Raw genomic sequence first — 24,917 nt, 5'->3', positions numbered from 1 at the left:
AGCTCTTGTTGGCCCAGTCTTTATATCACAAGATGGCTGCAGAGAGCAAAGCTCCATTACAAGTTCTCCACTGGTGCAAAGGAAATGTCCTTCATCACTGACAGGAAACTGTTAACTTGGCCTGGCGCCTGCTTTTTTCCCCAGTATCCCTGCTTTCATTTTGTAAGGCCTCGTGTCTCCTGTATAGAGACAGTTTAAAAACAAACTTATCAAATGTATTTAGATAGTCCCAACAATATTCATAAATATGGAAAACTGTTTAGTAGCACTAAAATGCTATGGTAAATATTGTAAAATGAACCATGCAAACTTTGAACAATTCCTTAACTCATGAATTTGTATTTGCTCGCAATATGAATGTATACAAAGAAAATATGAGGAAACTGGTGCATGAGATAGTTTATACTTGAAAGAGTGAATTGACATCTCAATGTAAGTTTCACCTATCATGATGGAAAGAACTGGGAAAAGATAACCAAGTTTTTGCCTTTGTTATCAATGCTATGTGAGAGTGTTTCAGTTGTTTTCATGCGAGCTCCCTCTTTAATTTGAGTCTGATGTCTCACAAGAGACTATCATGTATCTCAGATGTGATGTAAGTAGCTATTAAATACTATGTAATAGACCTATTTACAGTTTATAAAGAATGAGCTTATCTTCTGTTGAAGACTTTGTGTGGGCATCCTTCCCCATTTGATCTGGTGACTTCGCGTAATACCAGCAAGAAGGATTAGTGACTATGAACCTACCCCAAAGTTCCACGTTATAATAGAAGCCACAGGACAAACCTTAAGCAATGATATTAGAAGCTTAGATAACAAATGCAAACACAAGCAGACAATCTTGCCTTGTGCAACACTGTAAACAAGTGATAGCAAATCAGCAGCCCATAATTATCTCTCCTGTTCTTCATTTCCCATTTTATACTTTTTCACAATGTTAAAATTGTCTCTAAACATTCCAGCACTCAACGAGCAGCAAATGACAGAATTTCAGCCTGGTAGGAAATAAACACTGACCCTCCTCAGCAGTGTTTTAAATTCCCCTAGAACTAGCATCTTATATACATCACATCAGAATATACTGCATTCCTTGGCTTTGCCGATATTGCAAATTTTTGAGCTTTTTTATTTCAAAAGTGGAAATAAATTAAAATCAGCATAATTTGACCATCAAAGATAGACTTCATGTTAGGAAGACATGAGTGAAATTGAACTTGAGAGAAGGATCATTACTCCTTCAAATTTTAAGATCTTGCTCCCAAGGAATTGTTCATGTCAACTGTGTAAAACATATTTGTTCTTTAAGCCTCTGGGACTGAGGTTTTTTTTGGCTTATGTGTCTGTAGAGCATGGTGTCAGGGAATCATTGAATTCACAAAACAACCCTGTAGATATTGCTTTTTGCACTGTAATTTTATAGACTCTGACATTTTACATGCCAGAATGCTTGCAACCATTTTAAGCCTCATTAAGGCCCCAGACTTGATGCAAAAATATTCAAATGAGTTCATAGAACAATTTGTGAACTGAAGAGCTGATCAACAAAATGAGAAAGACAATCATAAAATAATTTATGGAGCTATTTGAATAAAATGAAAAATAATAAATGTCTGGAATTAATTACAAGACAGTACCAAAACTAGGAGATTCAGGCAGTGCCATCGACTGAGAGGAAGGCTCAAGTGCCTTATTATTTTTTTTATTTGTTGCTGGGACGTAAGAAAATTTGAGAAAGTTACCTTTTTTTTATTAGGCGAAAGTGAGGACTGCAGTTGCTGGAGTAAAGAGTGTGGTGCTGGAAAAGTACAGCAGGTCTTTTTTTATTGCCCAGCTTTAGTTGTCTTGAGAAGATAGTAAGAACATAAGAACTAGGAGCAGGAGAAGGCCATTCAGTCCCCCGGGTCTGCTCCACTATCTGATAAGATGATGACTGATCTCATCTAGAACTCAGCAACTTTCCGGCCCACTCTCCATAACCCTTCAACCCATCCCTAAGTATAATTTCCATAATGATGGGTCTCCTACTAACATCATCAAGACACCAAATGACAAAGAGTTTGCACACAGGTCTCAGAAATTCCAGCCAGTTTAGCCAGTGATTGTTCAGGATTAGCATTATATATCCTCATCAGGGTTGGTATGTGACATGTGGAGTAAAGGTTGCAATGCTGGAAGCCGACTGTTGGATAGAATTGCCAGTCCATTACACTGAATAAGTTGCTGTTCATGATGAAGGTTGCAGCCACTATCATCTTCAAATTATGGAAATGACAGGGTCTGTTTGGTCTGGTATGGTAGGGGAAAACCACTACCTGGTCTAATTAGGAGAATCTCTTGTATTTAACAAGATATAGTTTATCGCATGTAAGCAACTAGTTACTCAATACATTGATATGATAGACATTTTACAGAGACTTTACGGAGGACCAGATGGTAAGTCATTCACGATCACCAGTTGTTCTCACTAATCCATATGATATCAGCACAGTGGATGCTGTTTATGGAGCTCCTTATTATTTATCTTTTCCCAGATCCATATACAAGTGAAGTTGAAGTAATTTTGTTGAATTGCCAGAGTGTGTACTAGAGATTGTACATACTGCACGCATAGTGTCCCAATGGTGGAGAAAGTGGATATTGAGTTCACTGGCAGAGGCAATGATAAAGCCGTGAGAGTGCTATGCTACTTCAGTGCTGCTCTGGTTTTGCCCATCGAGTAAATGATAGTACACAATTAGTTTCCTGGTTGTAGGCGATGAGCACAGAGAAAACTAAAATAATTGGAGGTCCCACACACATTAGAGGTCAAAGTGAATGCTGATTGAAAAGTGTGGTGCTGGAAAAGCACAGCAGGTCAGCAGCATCCGAAGACCAGGAGAATTGATGTTTCAGGCAGAAGCCCTCCATCAGGAATGTGGGATGCGGGAAAAGGGGCTGAGAGATAAATAGGAGGGTGGGAGTGGGGCTGAAGGCAAGTTCGCTGGGAAGGTGATTGGTGGATGCAGGTGGAGGGTGATTGTGATAGGTCGGAGGGGAGGGTGGAGCGGATAGGTGTGAAGGAAGATGGACAGGAAGGACAAGCCAAGAAAGTGGTGCCGAGTTGGAGGTTTGGATCTGGAAGGAGGTGGAGGGGGTGGAGATTTGGAAACTGGTGAAGTTGATGTTGATGCCATGTGGTTGAAGAGTCCCAAGGCGGAAGATGAGGTGTTCTTCCTCCAGTCATCAGGTGGCTTGGATTTGGCGATAGAGGAGTAGAATGTATGTAGGGCAGGAGTAGGTGGAGACAATAGGTCGACTGGGGAAGTAAGGTTTGTGGATTTTGGATATGCTCTACCAAACTTATCTCCTCAAAACTCAACACCGCCCTGTCCCTCTTTGTCCAAGAACTCCCCACATACATCCAGGACACCATGTCCTCCACCTCCTCCATGACTTACATTTCTCCTGCCCCCAAGTCCTCTGTTTCTTCCTCTCCCAACGACCTAACCAGCACCCCTCCATCGACACAAACATTAGATTGGCGGGACTAATCCTCACCCTCAACAACTTCTCATTCAGATCCTCCACTTCCTCCAGACCAAAGGGATAGCATTGGACACCCACATGGGCTCCAGCTATGCCTGTTCCTTTGTTGGATACATGGAACAGTCCACCTTCCGCAGTTACACTGGTATCATCCCCTATCTCTTCCTCCACTACATTGATGACTGTATCAGTGCCACAGTGTGCTCCCACGAGGAGCTTAAACAGTTCATCAACCTCACTAACACCTTCCATTCGGACCTCAAGTTCACCTGGATCACCTCAGACACGTCCTTCTCCTTCCTGGACCTCTCCACCTCCGTCTCCATCTCTGGTGACCGACTCAACACGCACATCCATTTCAAATCCAATACACCCACAGCTACCTGGACTACACCTCCTCCCACCTCCCCGCCCATTCCCCCCAAATAGAAATGCTATCCCTTACTCCCAATTCCTCCGCCTCTGCTGCATCTGCTCCCATGAGGAGCAATTCCACTCCAGGACATCCCAGATAGCCTTCTATTTCAAGGGCCATAATTTGCCCTCCCACATGATCAACAATGCCGGCTAGTGCATCTCCTCCACTGCCCACACCCCTGCTCTTGAACCTCACCCCTCCAAATGCAACAAGGATAGAATCCCCCGAGTCTCGACTAACCTCTGGATACAGCGCATTATCCCCTGCCATTTCCGTCACCTACAATCAGACCCCACCAGCAGAGGTATATTTCCCTCCCCACCCCTACTTGTGTTCCACAGAGACCATTCACTCTGCGACTCCCTCATTAGGTCCATGCCCCCCACCAGCCCACCTTCCACTCCTGGTACCTTCCCTTGTTACCACAAGAGGTGTAAAACCTGCTGCCACAACTCCCCTCTTACCACCATCCAAGGCCCCAAAGGATCTTTCCATATCCAGCAGAGATTTTCCTGCACATCTAAACGTCTCATCTACTGTGTCTATTGCTCTCGATGTGGTCTCCTCTATATCGGGGAGACAGGACGCCAACTCATGGAATGTTTCAGGGAACATCTCTTAGACACATGCACCAAATAACCCCACCACCCTGTGGCCGACCACTTCAACTCTCCTTCCCACTCTGCCAAGGACATGCAAGTCCTGGCCCTCCTCCATTACCAAATCCAAGCCTCATCTTCCGCCTTGGGACTCTTCAAACAGATGGCAACAACTTCACTAGTTTCCAAATCTCCCACTGTCCACCTCATCCCAGATCCAACCATCAACCCAGCACTACCCTCTTGAACTGTCCTATCTGTCTAGTTTCCTTCTCACCTATCCATTCCATCCTCCCTACTGACCTATCATAATCACCCCACACTTGTATCTACCTATCATCTTCTTAGTTACCTTCCATCCCAGCCCCACCCCCACCTTCTTATTTACCTCTCAGCCCCATACCTGATGAAGGGCTTATGCCTGATACACCGACTCTCCTGCTCCTCGGATGCTGCCTGACCGGCCGTGCTTTTCCAGTGCCACCCTTTTTGACTCTGAGTCTCCAGCATCTGCAATCCTCACTGGATTATAAATACTGGACCTGTAAGGAAATTAGATTAGATTAGATTAGATTACATTACAGTGTGGAAACAGGCCCTTCGGCCCAACAAGTCCACACCGACCCGCTGAAGCGAAACCCACCCATACCCCTACATTTACCCCTTACCTAACACTATGGGCAATTTAGCATGGCCAATTCACCTGACCCTGCACATCTTTTGGACTGTGGGAGGAAACCGGAGCACCCAGAGGAAACCCACGCAGACACGGGGAGAACGTGCAAACTCCACACAGTCAGTCGCCTGAGGCGGGAATTGAACCCGGGTCTCAGGCGCTGTGAGGCAGCAGTGCTAACCACTGTGCCACCGTGCCGCCCAAATGTCATGAGTCAGCACAAAAAAAGATCAAAATGGCTAACAGAAAGCTAATCATTCTCAAGTGTGGAAGCTCTACATTTTAACTACGCCACAGTGATAAAGCAACACTTGATGCATTGTGAGGAGTTCTGTACATTGTGGAGTTGTCAGTGAAGAATCTTATCTCTGACCAAATGACCTTAGGAAGGTCACTAATGAATTAGCTGAGGACATTCACACCAAGGGCATTTCCCTGGGGAATCCGTGCAATGATGTGCTGGACCTGTAATGATTGGCCTCTGACAGTCAGAATAAACATTCTGTCAGCTATGTCTGTAGGCCTGTGACCCAGAGTGATCTCAGTTATGTTAGAGTTTCTCGCTGTCCATACTCAGGGGACGGCCTGTTGAATTAGAAAATGAGAATGATGCTTTGAAATCATTCCTATCTCCTATTATTTTAATTTACATTTGGCTTGTGCAGTTACATTTCAGTCCCAAACTTATTTTTATCATCAATACACTGACAAAACAAATTCTGTGGTGAGAACAAACAAGCCTTTCTGAAGAGACTTTCAAATAGAAAAATGTTCCAGAATGCTGAGGTTAGAGCTATTTTAGGAAGAGTGGTCATTGGATTTTAAGGAAGTTCATAATGACAGGAGAGAGATGGAAGAGTTCAGGAAGATATTCCCTCTATAAAAGATCTAGGCAGATGAAGGCAAGGCAGCAATGAATGAGAGGAGGACAGATAAGAGACAAGGTTGAAACAATAGTATACACATAGAAGGTAGTTTTAGGGCTAGGTGAGTCACAGAAAAATAAGGAAAGGCAGGACAATCAAAAGATTTAAACCCAATGATATAAATATTAAAATTGAAACATTAGAGATCAAAAATTAATTACGGTCATTTATAGGGCTGTTGAGTGAGCAAGGTTCATAATAGGGCATGAGAGAATAGAGGTTAGTGGCTGGGCAGGTGACCACTGGAATAGTCAAGACTGAAGGTGAAAAAGCGTGGGGTAGAGCAGAGACAGAGGAAGTGTGAATGGGCAGTCATATAAACATATCAAATCGGAGCACAAGTAGACCATTCAGCCCCACGAACCTGCAGCATCATTCAATAAGATCATAACTGATCTGTGTATGCTTTGAACTCCGCAACCCCACCTCGTGTCAATGACCTATAATTCCCTTTGTCCCAAGGTCACATATACATCTGAGAGAAAAAAAAAATCACATAATCTCTTTCTTGAAAAGACATCTCCAAATTTTAAAACACTAGCCCCCAGTTCTGGACTTACGTTCACCTTGTCAAGACCATTCAGGATATTATACATTTCAATCAAGTCACCTGATACTCTTTGAAACCCCAGTAGAAACATCTCCAGGCTGTTGAACCTATCCTCTTAAGAAAACCCACTGATTAAAGGTATCAACCCAGTAAACTTCTTTTGAATTGTGTCCAATGCATTTGCAATCTTTCTTAAATAAGGAGACAAAACTGTTTGCTGTATTCAAGAGACGATCTCACCAATTCACTGTATAAGTAAAGTATAGCATACTTTTAAGTTCAATGCATCTTGTAATAAGGAATAGCGTTAGCTTTAAATAAAGTTCTGAAGAAGGGACACTGGACTAATGCTATTTGCTCTCCACAAATGTTGCAAGACCTGCTGAGTTTCTCCAGCAATTTCTGTTTTTTTGTTCCATTGGCTGTCTTGATTATGTGCTGTCCCTGCATAGTTACCTTTAGTGATTCATGCATTGGAGCACCTAAATACCTCTGCAAACCAGAATCCTGAAATCCAGTGGTTCATTATTGTAGTGTCCTTACCCCTGGACCAGAAGGTCTACGTTCATGCCCCATCTGTTGCAAAGAGCATTCTTTCAATCAACTCTGAACAAGTTGATTGAAAGAAAACTTGTTCTCCTTGTATAATTTCTTCTTATCATGGTCACTGCCTATCTCACTTGTTTTCTGCCTTCCTCCCTTCCTGATTAGAGGTTTTATATTTGCTACTTCCCACATGGAACCTTCCTTTAACCTAGCAAATCTGGAAAATTAGCACCAACACATCCACAACCTCATTCACAATTCCTTTGAAGATCCTAAGATGAAGTCCATCTGGAGCTGAAGATCTATCAGGCCAAAACTCCATCAGTATATTTACTAATATTTCCCTTTTAGTTTAATTTCACTAAGGTGAGAAAATATGTAGAGAACTAAGCATCCAGAATCTCAATGTTAAAAAAGTCTTTTCAAATTTCATCTCAAATGGTGACCTCAGAATCTTGGCATTCAACAGCCACTACCTTATTTGCATGCATGTGGATCTCATTAATGTCCAAACTTGTCTTATTTATACATCACTTCCAATTTTCTGCTTTTTCCCCAAGGAACTAGGCCAGGCAAACTCCCATCAGAAAAACCAGAGCAGCTAACTTGGTTGCCGCAGCTTGCCAAATGCTTGTCCCAGCCATTGTGTGACTTCACAACAACATCCCTTCATGCTCCATGACTACCATCCTCCTTAACCCTACACCTACGCAAATCACATCAATCAGCATCATCACACCTGCTCTTGGACAAACTCACACATTACTTCAAGTCTTCAACACTTTGGAGTTCAGGGATATGTCAGACTTCTATAGCTCTGCCAGGTCAACAAATAAGCACACGCACATCTCATGTATAAACACATGATGCACCTTATGGCTCAGAGCTTGTTTTCCTCAAGCTCACCGACTTATTTAGTATCTGATAGCCTTTGTACACTTCACATTGATTTCTTAATGCTTCCTCACTCACTTCAGCCCTGACCTACAGTCTGCCAGCCTCCATGTGGGTCACAATGTTTTCTAGAACATAGAACATAGAACATAGAAGAATACAGCGCAGTACAGGCCCTTGGGCCCTCGATGTTGCGCCGATCCAAGCCCACCTAAACTACACTAACCCACTATCCTCCATATACCTATCCAATGCCCTCTTAAATGCCCATAGAGAGGGAGAGTCCACCACTGTTACTGGCAGGGCATTCCATGAACTAACGACTCGCTGAGTGAAGAACCTACCCCTAACATCAGTCCTATATCTACCCCCCCTTAATTTAAAGCTATGCCCCCTTGTAATACCCGACTCAATACGCGGGAAAAGGTTCATACTGTCGACCCTATCTAACCCCCTAATCATCTTGTACACCTCAATCAAGTCACCCCTAAACCTTCTTTTCTCTAGTGAAAACAGCCCCAAGTGCCTCAGTCTTTCCTCATACGATTTTCCTTTCATACCAGGCAACATCCTGGTAAACCTCCTCTGCACCCGTTCCAATGCCTCCACATCCTTCCTATAGTATGGCGACCAAAACTGCACACAATATTCCAGATGCGGCCGTACCAGAGTCTTATACAACTGCATCATGACCTCAGGACTCCGGAACTCAATTCCTCTACCAATAAAAGCCAGTACGCCATATGCCTTCCTCACCGCACTATTTACCTGGGTGGCAACTTTCAGAGATCTGTGTACATGGACACCAAGATCCCTCTGCTCATCCACACTACTAAGTATCCGACCATTAGCCCAGTACCCCATCTTTTTGTTATTCTTCCCAAAGTGAATCACCTCGCACTTAGCTACATTGAATTCCATCTGCCACCTTTCTGCCCAGCTCTGCAGCTTCTCTATATCCTGCTGTAACCTGCCACATGCTTCCTCACTGTCAACAACTCCTCCGACTTTCGTGTCATCCGCAAACTTGCTCACCCAACCTTCTAACCCCTCTTCCAGGTCATTTATAAAAATGACAAACAGCAATGGTCCCAAAACAGATCCTTGCGGAACACCGCTAGTGACGGCACTCCATGAAGAAACTTTGCCATCAACTACTACCCTCTGTCTTCTTCCATCCAGCCAATTCCTAATCCAAACCTCCAACTCACCCTCAATGCCATATCTCCGTATTTTCTGCAGTAGCCTACCATGGGGAACCTTATCGAACGCCTTACTAAAATCCATATATACCACATCTACCGCTTTCCCCTCATCAACCTCCTTCGTCACCTTTTCAAAGAATTCAATAAGGTTTGTGAGACACATAATTTTCAGTGCCCTGTCATAGGTGACAGCCTCGGTGGCTTTTATTGCTGTTTACTCAGGCAGCTGTCACAGGAAGGGGGAAACACTGAATAATCTTGTGTACATTGCTACAGCAATGCCACACCTGCAGCAGTTACACACAGCAAAACACACAAGCAAATGGCTACATCTGAAAGTCAAAGGAGTGCAGTCATTAGTGGGGGACAATGCTCAGTTAAGGTGTGGAGGCATAGTCAGTCAACAGGCTCATGTGATTACAGTCCAAAAGATTGGCGATGATCAGTCAGGCATTTGGCCTTGCATGAGTCTGGAACCGTCGCCATGCAGTCTGGGGTTTGGGCCTTGTCAGTGCTGCAGGTGAAGTGTGAGCAGGAACCACAGGAAGGTGAGTCGAGATGCTGGCTGCGGGGTGGGTCAGTTTGTCTTGCAATGAGACAGAGGGAGGGTTGATTATGATGGAGTGTGACTTCTGCAAGCTCCTGATTTGGTGAGCATGTCTACTTCTCTGGTCATGTGATTCCAAGAAAGCTCAGTTGCAAAGTTAATGAGATGGGCATCCAGTGGCTCAATGGTTAGCACTGCTGCCCCGCAGTACCAGGGATACAGGTTCAATTCCAGACTTCTGTGCCTGTCTGTGTGGAGTTTGAATGTTCTCCCTGTGTCTGTGTGGATTTCCGCCGGGTATTCCAGTTGCTTCCCACAGTCCAAAGATATGCAGGTAAAGTGGATTAACCATATTTAAAAATTGCCCATAATGTTCAGGGATGTGCAGGCTAGGTGGATCAGCCATGGTAAATGTGGGATTTTGGGGATAGGGTGTGGCCTTGGTTCTGGGTGAGATGCTCTTTGGAGGGTCAGTGTAGACCCCGATGGGCTGAAAAGCCTCTTTCCATTCTTACTGATTCCAAGAGTGGAAGACTGAGTAAGGAAAAAAGTCACTGTGCACTATGATGTACTGACGGCCATGAATATCACTTGACAAAATATTGGCTGATCATGGAAAAATTCTGCCCTTAGTTCTGTATAATGTGTACTGTGTTGTTGTGGTTCTGTTCGTCGAGCTGGGAATTTGTGTTTCAGACGTTTCGTCCCCTGTCTAGGTGACGTTCTCAGTGCTTGGGAGCCTCCTGCGAAGTGCTTCTGTGATCTTTCTTACGGCATTTGTAGAGGTTTGAATCTGCCGCTTCCGGTTGTCAGTTCCAGCTGTCCTTTGCAGTGGTCGGTATATTGGGTCCAGGTCGATGTGCTTATTGATTGAATCTGTGGATGAGTGCCATGCCTCTAGGAATTCCCTGACTGTTCTCTGTTTGGCTTGTCCAATGATAATAGTGTTGTCCCAGTCAAACTCATGTTGCTTGTCATTTGCGTGTGTGGCTACTAAGGATAGCTGGTCGTGTTGTTTCGTGGCTAGTTGGTGTTCATGGATGTGGATAGTTAGCTGTCTTCCTGTTTGTCCTATGTAGTGTTTTGTGCAGTCCTTGCCTGGGATTTTGTACACTACATTGGTTTTGCTCATGCTGGGTATCGGGTCCTTCGTTCTGGTGAGTTGTTGTCTGAGAGTGGTTGTTGGTTTGTGTGCTGCTATGAGTTCTAGTGGTCGCAGTAGTCTGGCTGTCAGTTCGGAAATGCTCTTGATGTATGGTAGTGTGGCTAGTCCTTTGGGTTGCGGCATGTCCTCGTTCCGTTGTCTTTCCCTTAGGCATCTGTTGATGAAATTGCGCGGGTATCACTAAGAAATGATAAGAACATAATCATACTACCAGCAGACAAAGGCAGAATGACGATCATCCTGGACAAAGCAGACAACATCCAAAAAGCGCAACGACTACTTACAGATACCGACACCTACCAAAAGAGGGAGTTTGACCCCACCCCACAGCTCACCAATAGGACAAACAACACATGGAGGAACCTACAGAAAAACGGACAGATAACTAGGTTTGACATACAAAGAATGAAACCTGAAAGCAACACCACCCCCAGATTCTATGGACTACCTAAAGTGCACAAACCAGATATCCCACTCAGACCCATAGTATCACTACCAGGGACACCATCACACAAACTGGTTAAAGAACTACAGCAGAAACTGAAACACCTGATCAGCTGATCCAGACACTCTATACAGTCAACACAGGAATTCTTGGACATCATCAGAAGGAAGAAACCATGGTCTCATTCGATGTAACGGCACTGTTCACCTCTATCGACAAAACCCTAGCCAGAGAAACAATAGCCAACCTGTTGGACATATAGAACAGACAACAGGACATTAAACCTATCAACAAAGACGGCATACTCAAACTACTGGACGGTGCCTCACAACACACTTCACATTCAACAACCAAATATATGAACAAATCAACGGCACACCCATGGGCTCACCCAGCTCTGGACTCATAGCAGAAGCTGTAATGCAAAGATTAGAACAAACAGTCTTACCGCAAATTCAACCCAAACTCTGGGTCAGATATGTGGATGACACCTTTGTAATCATTAAAAACACAGAAATAGAAAACACACACTGGATCATCAACGCCACACTCTCAGGAATCTGATTCACTAGAGAGGAAGAAAAGGACAACCAACTCCCATTCATAGACGTGATGGTACAGAGAACACCGAACGGAGAATTCACCACAAAGGTATACAGGAAAGCCACACACACAGACCAAGTCCTAAACTACGAAAGCAACTACCCCAACACACACAAAAGAAGTTTCATCAAGACATATTCAAAAGGGCCACAACACACCAGAACTGCAAAAAGAGGAAGAAGAACACCTATACAATGTATTCGCCAAAAACGGATACCCGCGCAATTTCATCAACAGATGCCTAAGGGAAAGACAACGGAACAAGGACATGCCGCAACCCAAAGGACTAGCCACACTACAATACATCAAGAGCATTTCCGAACTGACAGCCAGACTACTGCGACCACTAGGACTCATAACAGCACACAAACTAACAACCACTCTCAGACAACTCACCAGAACGAAAGACCCGATACCCAGCATGAGCAAAACCAATGTAGTGTACAAAATCCCATGCAAGGACTGCACAAAACACTACATAGGACAAACAGGAAGACAACTAACGATCCACATCGATGAACACCAACTAGCCACGAAATGACACGACCAGCTATCCTTAGTAGCCACACACGCAGATGACAAGCAACATGAATTCGACTGGGATAATACTATTATTATAGGACAAGCCAAACAGAGAACAGCCAGGGAATTCCGAGAGGCATGGCACTCATCCACAGATTCAATCAATAAGCACATCGACCTGGACCCAATATACCAACCACTGGAAGCGGCAGATTCAAACCACTACAAATGCCAGAGGAAAGATCACAGAAGCGCTTCACAGGAGGCTCCCAAGCACTGAGGATGTCACCTAGACAGGGGACGAAACGTCTGCAACACAAATTCCCAGCTCGGCGAACAGAACCACAACAACGAGCACCCGAGCTACAAATCTTCTCACAAACTTTGAATGTGTACTGTGGTTTCATTTGTGCTATTGAGGACATGTATCCTATCATTCAGAAAGCAGACTAAAAGATTATCTCGTGAGATGAGACCAATTGTAAGCCAATAAAATTATTTAACATATAAATGCACAGAATACAAATTTCATAGTAAACTTTAGTCAAATTGCTTATTGTACCCTATAACACAGAAAATAAAAAAATTGGCAATTGGTTCTCTGATTAGATGCCAACTCACTTGGTAAGTCAGCAGCATCTGAAGTGATTAGCATTAATTTTTATAGTACAACACCGTACTGTCTCACCTCGGCCCCCTTCCTCTCTTTCAAAGATTGGCCCAACAAGCCTTCAGAACTGAATCTAACCTCGTGCTGATAATATGAAGAATTCTAAAATCCCCTCCAGACCAAATAGGTGAAGATTTTGAACTGTTACTGCAATCTGCAGTTGATCTTCTGGAAGTAACAATATACAACAATCAGTTAACTCTTTAATTAACAAGGGAAACCTATCAACAAGTAGAAATATTCGAGAAAATTTGCAAAAGTTTTTTCTAATAATATTCCCATTGTACCAATGCCTAGCCTGCTATATTCTTCTAGTAGATCTACATTTGGTATTTTTTTCATTTTAATTACTTTTAAACATTACACTGTTCAACCATATACATTCCAATAACATGACTAAACCATTACAGTGAGATCACTGTCTCCATGTTCCAGTACAAAATCAATGAGGAATTAGGAACATGGGAAATTGGAGCGGGGTGGACAATACAACATGTCATGGTTTAACTTTTGACACAACTCCAATTCTTGTCAAATCCCTTGGATTTCCGAGAAGCTACAAATCTGTGCACCTTTGATGTAAATGTACTCAATACTAGAGCATCCACAAACCTCTGGGGTAGAGAATTCCAAAGATTTACAACAACCCTTCGAATTGAGAGATTTCTCCTCATCTCAGTCCTAAATGATGCTTTGTCTTAGACTGTGTACCCATGTTCTAGACTCCTCCAGCAAAGGAAACAAGTTCTGTGTCTTCTTTAAAATCTTGTGTACTTCGATTAGATCTCTTCATATTCTTCTAAACTGCAGAAAGTAATTGCTGAAGTATTGTCTTTGGGCTGTCTTTCTTTGGATCTGTGGTTCTCCTCAGTTCCCACATTCACCATTTGATTCATTCCAAAAAGTAATAGATGTATGTCTCAGCTGCAATGGGGCAATGTTTCTGTGGTTCCTTAGCTCCCTTACAACCCCTACAGTGGTACTGATGATGTATGATTTCTCATGGTTCACATCGCCATGAACAATTGTACTTTCTCCATTTATATCCCTGATCCAATTGTAATGCACAGTCTGTTATGTATAATCAGATTGCCCTTTATCATGTACCATTTTGAAATCATGGAGATTTAAGCATAGAACCAATTACTTAGGCGTAATAGGGAGCTAACTGTTTACCTTTCTGAAAGTGCTCAACCATGGTGGAGTAGCAGTGCTGTTTAGAAGTAGGAATTCTTCTTTAAGTGGGAATTCTTTACCAGTTTTGACCCCATACTCAGCATCCCCACCCTTAACTCCATCTCCAACCCCACCTACACTGGCACCGTCACATTTGCAGGAACCACGGTGAACTTCTGACATTCTCAATCCCAGATTGACTGAAGTTGGCATTCACAAACTGTGACCTGTTGTCAAAAAAGGGATGTCATGAAATACAAAATTCTTGTGTGAGATTGAGAAAAACTGCTTCTGCAGTCACCTTTTGTGACTTCTTAACCTCAATACATCATGAGAAGTAATTAATCATTTGAGGTAAAGACCTATAGTCAAAAACAAATCCATGTCCACACGTTCCCAAGGTCTGTTAGGGAATTTAGTGGGTGTTAAGTGTTCCCTTTGTTTTACAGCCTTCAGATGGCATGTGTCTGACAACTGGCAATGGATTCTTCAATGTCCCGGGAAATTCTGTTCTGCCCCCTGATCTGTAGTCCAGCACTTAGTGATTCCCATGTGTAATGTTAAAATGTCTCCTATGTTTGAAATATGTATTCATGGTGATCCCACTGTGTCTTTGAAGCAGCCATTCCTGAGTTTAATATCAGCGAATGTTAACACATTCCGATCTCTGATTTGTTTTTGCTGAATCTGGCTTAGCCAAGTGAGCCTTATTGGGCACTGCGCTGCTATGGACTGGACATATTACTGAAGTTCTCGGCTAAAGTCTACATCACAACTGGCCAAGCTATCAACCATCGATCTGGAAGGTACATCTGTCATCATCTTCCCTATATGCAAACTGTTTTGTAAGTAATTTTTATAAGATTGAAACCTTTGGAGGCATTCTTGCAAGTTCCTTCTTGTCCAGGAGAGAAACTAATATTTGTGATTCATTTCCAGCCCAATGATGTATTCTTGTTGAGTAAAGGATATGAAATTTAATGCATTCTTGCACAGCCTCAACTGTTTCAGTTTACGTGATTATTATTTCAAGTGGTGTGTCCTTAATGGCTGCCACAGGCTACAAACAGAGGCATTTAGGACAGCAGAAGGGGTCACACAACTATGTCAAACTACTGAGAACACTGACTTTTTTCTGCAGTTGCATATCTCCAAAAATCCTTTCTTCCATATGAAAAAAATAAAAATGCATTCAGTAATATTTGCAGTGACAAATTTTTCAAATTATGGTCAACAATTACAATAATCATGAGCTAACAGAAGTGTGTTACCTCCAGTCAGTTAAACCTGTCAGTCTTTGCACATGCAGGTCTCCTAATGGTACATTGTTGATGGCTGTTCCTCATGTACCAGTTCAATACTAGGGTGATATCTCTTCTCCAGGGATTGCCATTCATATGGTGAATGTTGTTGCCCTGGTAACCATTCTTGTTGCTCCATTTCCATTGCTGAGGAAGAATGGAGTTCTGGGGCCAATGATCATCCTGTGCAGGAGATTATATCATTTTTTTCTAATCCACTGCCTACAGTAAATGAAGAGCTTCTCTATCTGTCTGCATATACCTGTGGCTGCAATGATACATGCAATTGTTCACCATGGACAATCAAGGTGACAACTGCTCTACACAAGTTGATCCAGTGGTTTTACTTTCGCTGTTTCTGATTGACTGACTGTCACACAAGCCTATTACTATCTCTGACCTCAGTAGCTTTTTTCACTATTGACAAGTAGTTTGGGTATCAAATGACATTAGACTTTGGATTAATTACTTTCCTATGCCTTCAATATGTGTATTTTCCATTTAAGGAATGTCTTGTCAAGTCTATGCTCGATTTGCATGATTGCTTTACAATCTCTTTGACAAGTTTCACTGTCACCCCAGCCTCCCCATCAGGGATAGTGTGGAGATGGATTTCCAATTCTTTATGAAGTGGCTGAATTCCTCCCTTGTACTTAAGGGCCAATATCACTCATTACATTGTTCGGAATACCATACCAACTGACTTGTGCTTTTACATATTTTACATTCTCACCAATAGTCATTGAAGTCAGAATAGTCATCTACAGGTAATCACTTCTTGTCAGTGTGAAGTGATCTACCCCTAGCTTCTCCCATGGTCTGTCTGGGTTGTCATGTACCATAAGTGGCTGTCTAGCTTGCTCAGCTTGGTATTCAGTCTTAGCACAGCATTGACTAATGTGGCCCTTCCTCTCATTGCTTGTGTTTGGCCAGTAGGGCACTTCTTTTGCTTTGCTCAGACTTGACTCAATTCCTTGATGGCTTTCATGAAGACAGGTCAGTATCTCATCCCCTTAGAAATTGTCAGATAATCCCAACAGGGTGTGGGAAGAGGACATTCAGCCCATCAAGTCTGCATTGACCCTCTGAAGAGCACCCCACCCAGCCTCGGCCCTCCACCCCATTCCTGCAACTCTGTATTTACCATGGCTAACCCGCCTGGTCTGCACATCCTTGGACAGTACAGAACAATTTAGCATTGTCAATCCACATGACCTGCACATCTTTGGACTGAGAGAGGAAACCGGAGCACCCAGAGGAAACCCACACAGACATGGGGAGAACTCCACACAGACAGTCACTCAAGGTTGAAATCAAACCTGGGTCCCTGGCATCATAAGGCAGCTGTGCTAACCACTGTGTCACCATGCCACCCATTCCTTGGAACCTATTTTCTTTCTAGAAAATGCCGTCTTGGGTTACCACTTCATCTCTGTCTGTCCATTATGGTAAGCTGGTGTGTCCTTGCTACTCTTCGGCCATTTTTCCATCACAATTTGCTGCAGTACTTGGAGAATTGCACCTGTTGCTCAGTTTGTTTGATTTGAGCAGTTTGGTGCCAGTTAGATTCAACGTCCCTGCTGGGTTAATAACTTCAACAGCATGTCAAACTATTGCTTTTCTTTGATTCTGGAAGATTGCATTCTCTGCTTTCACATCTTCAAATTTCCTCACAGGGAATCCTCCCCTCAACAATTTGATAGTAATTTACATTTTTTTCACTTGCTTATATTTCACAGTCGCATCATATCTCAGAAAACAAAATTATGTTCTTTGCAGATGCTTTGGAGCAGATAGAAGTAGATTGAGGAAGATGCTTTGGAGTGGCTTGTGGTAAGGCTCCATTGTCATTTTGTCTCTCCTAAACAGGTCTTGCTTAAAGTTTTACCCAGCAAATAGCCAGGCACCTTTCTCTATCTGGGAGAAGCATTGTTCAGTTTGTTTAACCCCCTGGATACAAATACAACTGGACATCTAGCTGAGTAATGGCTTCTCCAAGCCCGTCATCCCTGGGATCACACTGCAATCTGACTTCCTCATCGACATTGTTCGACCACAGCACTGGCATTGCCATCGTGAGTTGTTTGACTTTAGTGAAAGGTGCTTCTTGTTCTATGACCCAAAACAACTGCACATCTGTAACATTGAGCTTGCATCGAGGCTCACACTCAGATGAAAATATTATTAAGAATTTTGTTTTATGGCTCACAAATCCAATGATTTATTGCACTGCTTACAAATCTATTGGTTAGTCCATCTCTACTAAAGCTCTCATCTCAGGATCCTGCTGAAGTCTTTTGTTGTCAGTACGTGACCAAATATTTAATTTCAGGCATCTTCTATTGCATCTTTTTCTTATTTAACTTCAGATTCATTTTGTGAACTATTTCTAGTACCAGATTCTGATTGCGATCTTTGAGTTTTTTTCCAATGTGCCTCAACATCAAAAGACTAGCAGATCATCCACAATAGCTTCCACTCCAGGGAGATCACTGACTATCTCGGGCTGTCAGCGTTGATACTTTTCTGGAGCTTCTGCAAACATCGAATGTCATGTGCAACCATCTGTATCTCCCAAATCCCATGTAGTTAGAAATAATGGAACAAATCCATTCAGATGGAGCATCATACCAGATTCAAAACATTAACTCTGCATTTCTCTCCACAGATGCTGTCAAATCTGCTGAGCTATTCAACGTGTCCTTGTCCCTATTTCAGATCTCTAGCACCCACATTATTCTGCTTTTATGGAATTATTGGGAGCATGGAAGAGTTGTAACTAGCGGAATGTCACAGGGATCAGTACTGGGACCATAATTATTTGCAATATATATTAATGAGTTATACGATGAGGTGAATGCACCATCGCCATGACACATAAATAATTGGAAAGATAAATGTTAAGGATAACACAAAGAATCCACAGAGGGACAGAACAGGTAAGGTGAGTGGGAAAAGTATTTGTTGATTGTATATAATGTGGGAAAATGTGAGATTATGCATTTTGGCAGAAAGAATAGAAAAACAGAATTTTATTTAAATAGAGAAAATCTGCAGAAAACTACAGCACTGAGGGATTTAGTGTTCCACATATAATTTACACAAAGCTCGTCTATAAGTTCAGTAGACAAATGGAATGGTAGAGAAGCATTGCTAAAAATATACAAGCCATGAAATGGATCATACCTGGAAGAAATAGTGAGAACAGTTTTGGTCTTCCAATCTAAGGAAAGATACATCGGCATTGGAATCATATCCTAATGCAATTGACTTCATCAGTAGAAAAGGCTTTCACTCCATCAATTTGCATGAGATCTGTAATCATCAGTACCACCACTTACAGGCCTGTGCTCAGTACCTTGAGAGATGTTATGATGCCTATATTATTAAGAATGCTCATGTTCCTGCTTCATTCAGCCCAATGCATTACAGGGATGGTTACTGGAAGACAAGGGCTCACATCTGTACTCTGCCTGATGGATCCATTACTCAACCCTGTGTCCACTATCACTTTACATCCCACCACTGCAACACACCACACCCCACTCTCACAACTATAGTATAAATGGTGCTCCCTCCACACAGTTCAGATGAAGAATCATCTAGACTCAGAGCATTAGCTTATTCTCTCTCCATGGATGCTGTCTGACCCATTGTGATCTCCAGATTTGTTGCTTTCTGGGGTTTTTTCTGTTCCTCAATGAGATCTAGACTGAAATAAAACTTGTAGCACTCCTTCCAGACCGTAATGGTAGAGTTGCCACTTGATTTTGCTCAGGTTTTTAACAAAATAATAATTTCTTATATATGTCACAGATTTGCCCTGAGTGTAAAGAAAATCCATATTCAGCCTTTTTATCTCCTTTCATTTCCGTAGCAATTGGATATTGAAACTGCACAATCATTTTAACTCACCCTGTAATTCAAAGTCCAGAATGCTTTTTTATAAAACTTCTTCCTTGCTGCTCTGACGTAGTTTGCTCTTTTGCAGCACAGAAAATCCACACACCTTCAGTTCACCGTTGCTGCCACCACATTTCAAGTGATGAGTCTTTAATGGCTGCCATAGATTGCACACAGGGGCACTTACAGCAGCGATAGGGGCCACATGACTACAACAAGCTAGCCAGTACATGAAGTACAAATGCATTTCCTCAAACAAAAATGTCCCACATTACTATTGAGACTAGTAGGAGCATTCTAGCCCCCAGATCAATTCACCATAAGCTCCTTCTTTACCCTGACCCTATCACATCACCACAGTGGATGATGCATTTTGCAGCCCATCAGCTTCTTTCAGACTCATATGCAAGGACAATTTTCACGCCAAGAGCCAATTTAATGAAATTTTGCTGGATGGCAAGTACATCCCTCCTTAGATACAGAGACCAAAACAGTGCACAGTACTCCAGGGGCAGAATTTTGCAAGGGGTGACAGGCAGCAGGACCAGTAAGTTCAGTGGTGACCCATTTGTCCCTAGTCTCAGCAATGAATGACCATTTGCAATTTTCAGCTGGCAGGCGGAGGTTGGAGAATGCAGGTGATTTCTAGTAGTTTATTGGGACTTTGGCTGCAAAAGGGTCCTTTTTCTTGATCAGAAACACTCCTTTGCATTCCCATCCAAGGTCCTGTCCCTTCTCAGAGGTGTCCTCCACCCCTACTCTCTAAACTTCATGTTCTCAATCCATTAAGATCCCAGACATCCCATCTCCAGCCAATTATTAAACTTGACAGCATTATATAGTTGCAAGTCAGCCACACAAAGCGAGTGTTGGCTCTCAGCTGACTATTTCAGTGGTGCAATGAAATACATTGCCTCCCCTTCAGGTGTGTGGGCTTCACAAAATCCCTGTGCAATTGTAACAATATTTCCATGTACTCATACTTCAATCCCTTTGCTGTGAAGGCCAACATGCTAACTTTTTACTGTAAACACGTCCTGACTTAGTGTGTTCTTTCACCAAGCATCAGGGTCTTTGTAAACATAAAGTTTCACACCTTCCAAAAATATTCTGGTTTTCCATCCTTGTTAACAAATTGACTAGGTTCACTCTTCCTTACCTTACAGTCCGTCTGCCACCTTGTTGCTAAAAACATGATTTTGGGCAGAAACATTAACCAGTTTGACTGTACGCCACAAATTACAGTACAGGGTACTTGAAAATAGCTTATTTATCCCTTCACTCTGCGTCCGGTCCATTAACCCATTCTCTAGCCATGACTCATCTATTGCACGCAGCTCCATTATCTTGTAAAGCTATTACATTTTTGAACGTCAGTTGCTGAAACCATTCTAGAATCTGATGAATTTTGGAAAATCATAACTGGTTCAACACCTCTCTAGCGTGCAGCACGGTGGCACAGTGGTTAGCACTGCTGCCTCACAGCGCCAGAGACCCGGGTTCAATTCCCGCCTCAGGCGACTGACTGTGTGGAGTTTGCACGTTCTCCCCGTGTCTGCGTGGGTTTCCTCTGGGTGCTCCGGTTTCCTCCCACAGTCCAAAGATGTGCAGGGTTAGGTGAATTGGCCATGCTAAATTGCCCGTAGTGTTAGGTAAGGGGTAAATGTAGGGGTATGGGTGGATTTCGCTTCGGCGGGTCGGTGTGGACTTGTTGGGCCGAAGGGCCTGTTTCCACACTGTAATCTAATCTAATCTAATCTAATCTAATCCTAAGGATTTTTCAGCTTTTGTTACATTAAGTTTCTGCTGATATTAATTATGTAATTCTCATCTGATTAATCCCTTGATACCCTCTGTTCCTGCTATGTAGTTGCAACATTCATTATTTCCCAAGATAATTGCTTCCGTCTCTACCCTGAGGATACCAACATTTACTGTTGCTGCTTTAAACCAACCAACAGTTACAGACGTACAATCATGGGTCAAATCAAAGCTGTCATCCATAATTACCTTGTGATCTCAGTCAGACATACCCGCACAGTATCTCCACAAAGCCTTGGAATATGTGAAACAATATTCAGCTCAGATGTATAAACACAACCAATACTGGTGATCACTCTATCCTTTCCTGATGTATATTCTGCCCTCTGGAAGTAATTCTTTGCATTACTGGACCGTTCATATTTACTTGCATGTCAGCAAAATAGAATAGCAGCCTCTGAGATGCAAATCATGAGACCGCATACATTCTAAAATTAGCACAAGTGTGGATAAATACTTACAAGGCCAGTGGGAAAAACTGCTTATTCTATGACTAACCAACAATGCAGTGATATTTCAGCTCAAACATAGTTGGGAGCGAGCCACCCCTTTCTGAGAACTACTAAATTCAGAAAAATAAATATAAAAACATGTAGCATTAAAGTCTCATAAATCTTAGACTGGAGGAATCCTTAATGTAAACTGACTGCAACAACATGAAATTCAACACTTCCATAGTGATCATTGGTGATTTTACAAAGGCCTTTTTAACCTAAAAGATATATTTGTACTCATTTGCACAATTAACATTTATTGTTTCTCATTAATTTTATCACAAAATTGAGTTAAAACAGTTGTCAGGAAACTCAAATCAACACTAAAGTTATTGGAAAAATGGGATTTACAATAACATGTCCAATTTTTAAGAATCACAAATACAAACAATATCTTTCTCACGACACTGTCTCAGGATTGCTCCTTGATTCTGTACACAGTGAGCTCTTGATTACAATCACACCGCTCTGATCAAAGGCCAGTTGAGACTAGTCATTGTACCACAAGAAATGGAGGAAAATTGCTAAAGCCATTTCTTTTATCAAATACGGCATTAAAAGTTTTTTTGAAGTCATTAACAGTTGGTAGGTGTGTGAGAGTTGGACGAGGATTTTTAGGCCAATTAGTTTCAACGCAGCTAGAAGTTTTTCAATGTAAAAATTACTGGCCAGCAATGTAAACTATTTTATGACATTCTTTCTTAAGGCAAAAATATTTTTGCTTAGCATATGTCTATTTAGAATGCCATTTTTTAAGGAACAGATTAGCAGTATTAAATGAAGGATAGCTGTACTTCTGTTCAAAAGACATCTTTGACTTGATAGTTGGAGGTGGGGATGGCAATGCCAATTAGTAACATTCCATTATTCTCTTTCCCTGAGCAGCAAGATAGGAAGATGAAAAAACTCTATCTGGGACAGAGCACATACACTACTGTAAGAGCTATGTTTAAATTGTAAGGTTTGCAGAGGATACAAACGAACTCAAAATGGTCACAGTAGTCATAGAGATTTCCAGAATAGAAACTGACCCTTCCATCCGACTCGTCCGTGCTGACCAGATATCCCAACCCAATCTAGTCCCATTTGCCAGCACCTGTAGCCAGAACATGAGTGGTAATACCCTGGCTCCTTACTGGAATGGACAGAATTCATGTAATCCATTCAGTGCTCAGCACATTTGTGTGCAGGAGGTGTGTATTTTCTTAGCTGCATGGTATGAATCCCAAGTTAAGTATCTTCAGCAGTAAGCTTTTAGGTGTTTAAAAACAAGGAAGGTTATTATTTTCATACATGTATCTGTAAAAATCCTGCACTGTTTCACTCAGTCATCTCACACACACTCTCTTACAAAATCTCAAAGGTTAAATATACATTAGGCTAATGTAATATTAGAGTTTTTAGTTATATCAGTAATTTCTTTCATGGCAAGGCTGTAGTTTCTTAGGTGAAATTGATGCTTTAAAATTGAAGTGAAGGTCTTGTGAAGTGAAAGACTTTCAATAAGCCATGAGATTTCCTGAAATCTAATTTCTATGTGGTCAGTTCTCAACTGTAATTGGGACTGGTTGGGAGAATCCTCTCTTTGTCGGGGTCTCCCATATTTCGAGATATTGCTATTTAAGATATTACTATTAGTTACATTGCCTGTTAATTGGTTTGCAGCTACCTCAATGCTTTTGTTGGAACTCCGACTGGAGACAGCTTCTTCCTCATTTTAAACGGAGAAAACAAATTGGTCCCTCATCATGTGACTTTCCATATATTAAAATGCAGTTTCCAAATGAGGGGATGGTTTATCTTGGTAGCACATGCTATGTTATTGTTTAACATTTTGACAGTTTGAGACAGTGTTTGAATGGCCTATTCAATGTTATAGTTTCTTATTGGATTAGTTTCAGGAAAGGGCAAGATTCCAAATCTGTGTAGAATTTTCCTTTTGTTTCTCTTGGGACAAAAGAAATGGTTACAAACCACAAAAGAGATCAGATGGACCTCAGACATAGTTTGCAGTCTCTGGTGTTTATTTTTAAAATAAAGAAAGATCTTTGAAGTTCAGAATATACTGGAGCATGCCATGAGGAGATCATATTTGCAAAAAGTGATTCTGTGGTGTACAACCAAGTTTATAAGCTGTTTACTCTTCTACTTTGCAATTTATAGTTGAGAGAGGAATGTCAAAGTCATTTACTGTAATGTGCAGCACTCCCAGAGGAGACACCAATGAAAGAATGTAAAGGGTTAGTCAATCTAAAAGAATCAAAGAAAGCTAAATTCAAAAATCAGATGGAACATACCTTGGAGTACATCAAGAAAATTGATGGCTATTTGTTAGTGGGCATCTTTCTGAAATCCTTATTGAAAGAACTGTGCCTGGAAATACAGAAAAGGAAACATAATGGTAAGCTCTAAGATGGACAAAGGTAACCCAGGAAATGATAATCCAGTCAACCTGATATCCATTCTAGGATAAGGTTTTGAAGATACCTGAAGGAAGAAATGAGCAACTGAATGAAGGAATACAGATTTATAAAAGAGGACTAACTTGGTCTGATTTGCAAGAGGTCATGTCTATGAGGAAATGTCTATAAGGATCTATTGAGGAAATAACATCTTTGCAGTCAGCTGTAATTCACGTGGTTAAAAATCACACAACACCAGGTTATAGTCCAACAGGTTTAATTGGAAGCACTAGCTTTCAGAGTGCTGCTCCGTCATCAGGTGGTTGTGACAACCTTAGCAAATCACTAACGGCAATATTGGTGTCTACAGGTTACATAACTGACTATGAAAAGGGGACAGAAATAAAGCTCTCCAGGTTTAGAAATCATACTAAATTAGATGGAATTGCAAACAACAGGGAACAGGTTGGTTAAACACAGAAAGCCCTGATTGGATGGTGAAACTGGCTTGGTATCCAGTAGATGTA

General features: G+C 42.0%; 1 long non-coding RNA gene across 2 annotated transcripts in view; it reads right to left on the bottom strand.

The window, feature by feature from the left end:
• Nucleotides 1-21,909, bottom strand: part of LOC122563249 (uncharacterized) — a 45,860-nt gene extending 23,951 nt beyond the window's left edge. Inside the window, exons 1-2 of one of the 2 annotated variants that reach the window (XR_015751002.1) lie at nt 21,684-21,909; nt 4,933-5,086 (exon numbers count right to left, since the gene is read on the bottom strand). This is a non-coding gene — a long non-coding RNA (uncharacterized LOC122563249). The remainder of the gene's footprint in view (nt 1-4,932; nt 5,087-21,683) is intronic. The other variant, XR_015751003.1, reaches the window with a different exon arrangement.
• Between the last annotated feature and the right edge of the window lie 3,008 nt (nt 21,910-24,917).

The sequence above is a fragment of the Chiloscyllium plagiosum genome, unplaced genomic scaffold, assembly GCF_037043375.1.
Source record: "Chiloscyllium plagiosum isolate Xiang-an unplaced genomic scaffold, Cpla_swu_hap1 HiC_scaffold_26, whole genome shotgun sequence".
Classification (NCBI taxonomy): Eukaryota; Metazoa; Chordata; class Chondrichthyes; order Orectolobiformes; family Hemiscylliidae; genus Chiloscyllium; species Chiloscyllium plagiosum.
This window is presented reverse-complemented; position numbering and strand designations above follow the sequence as displayed.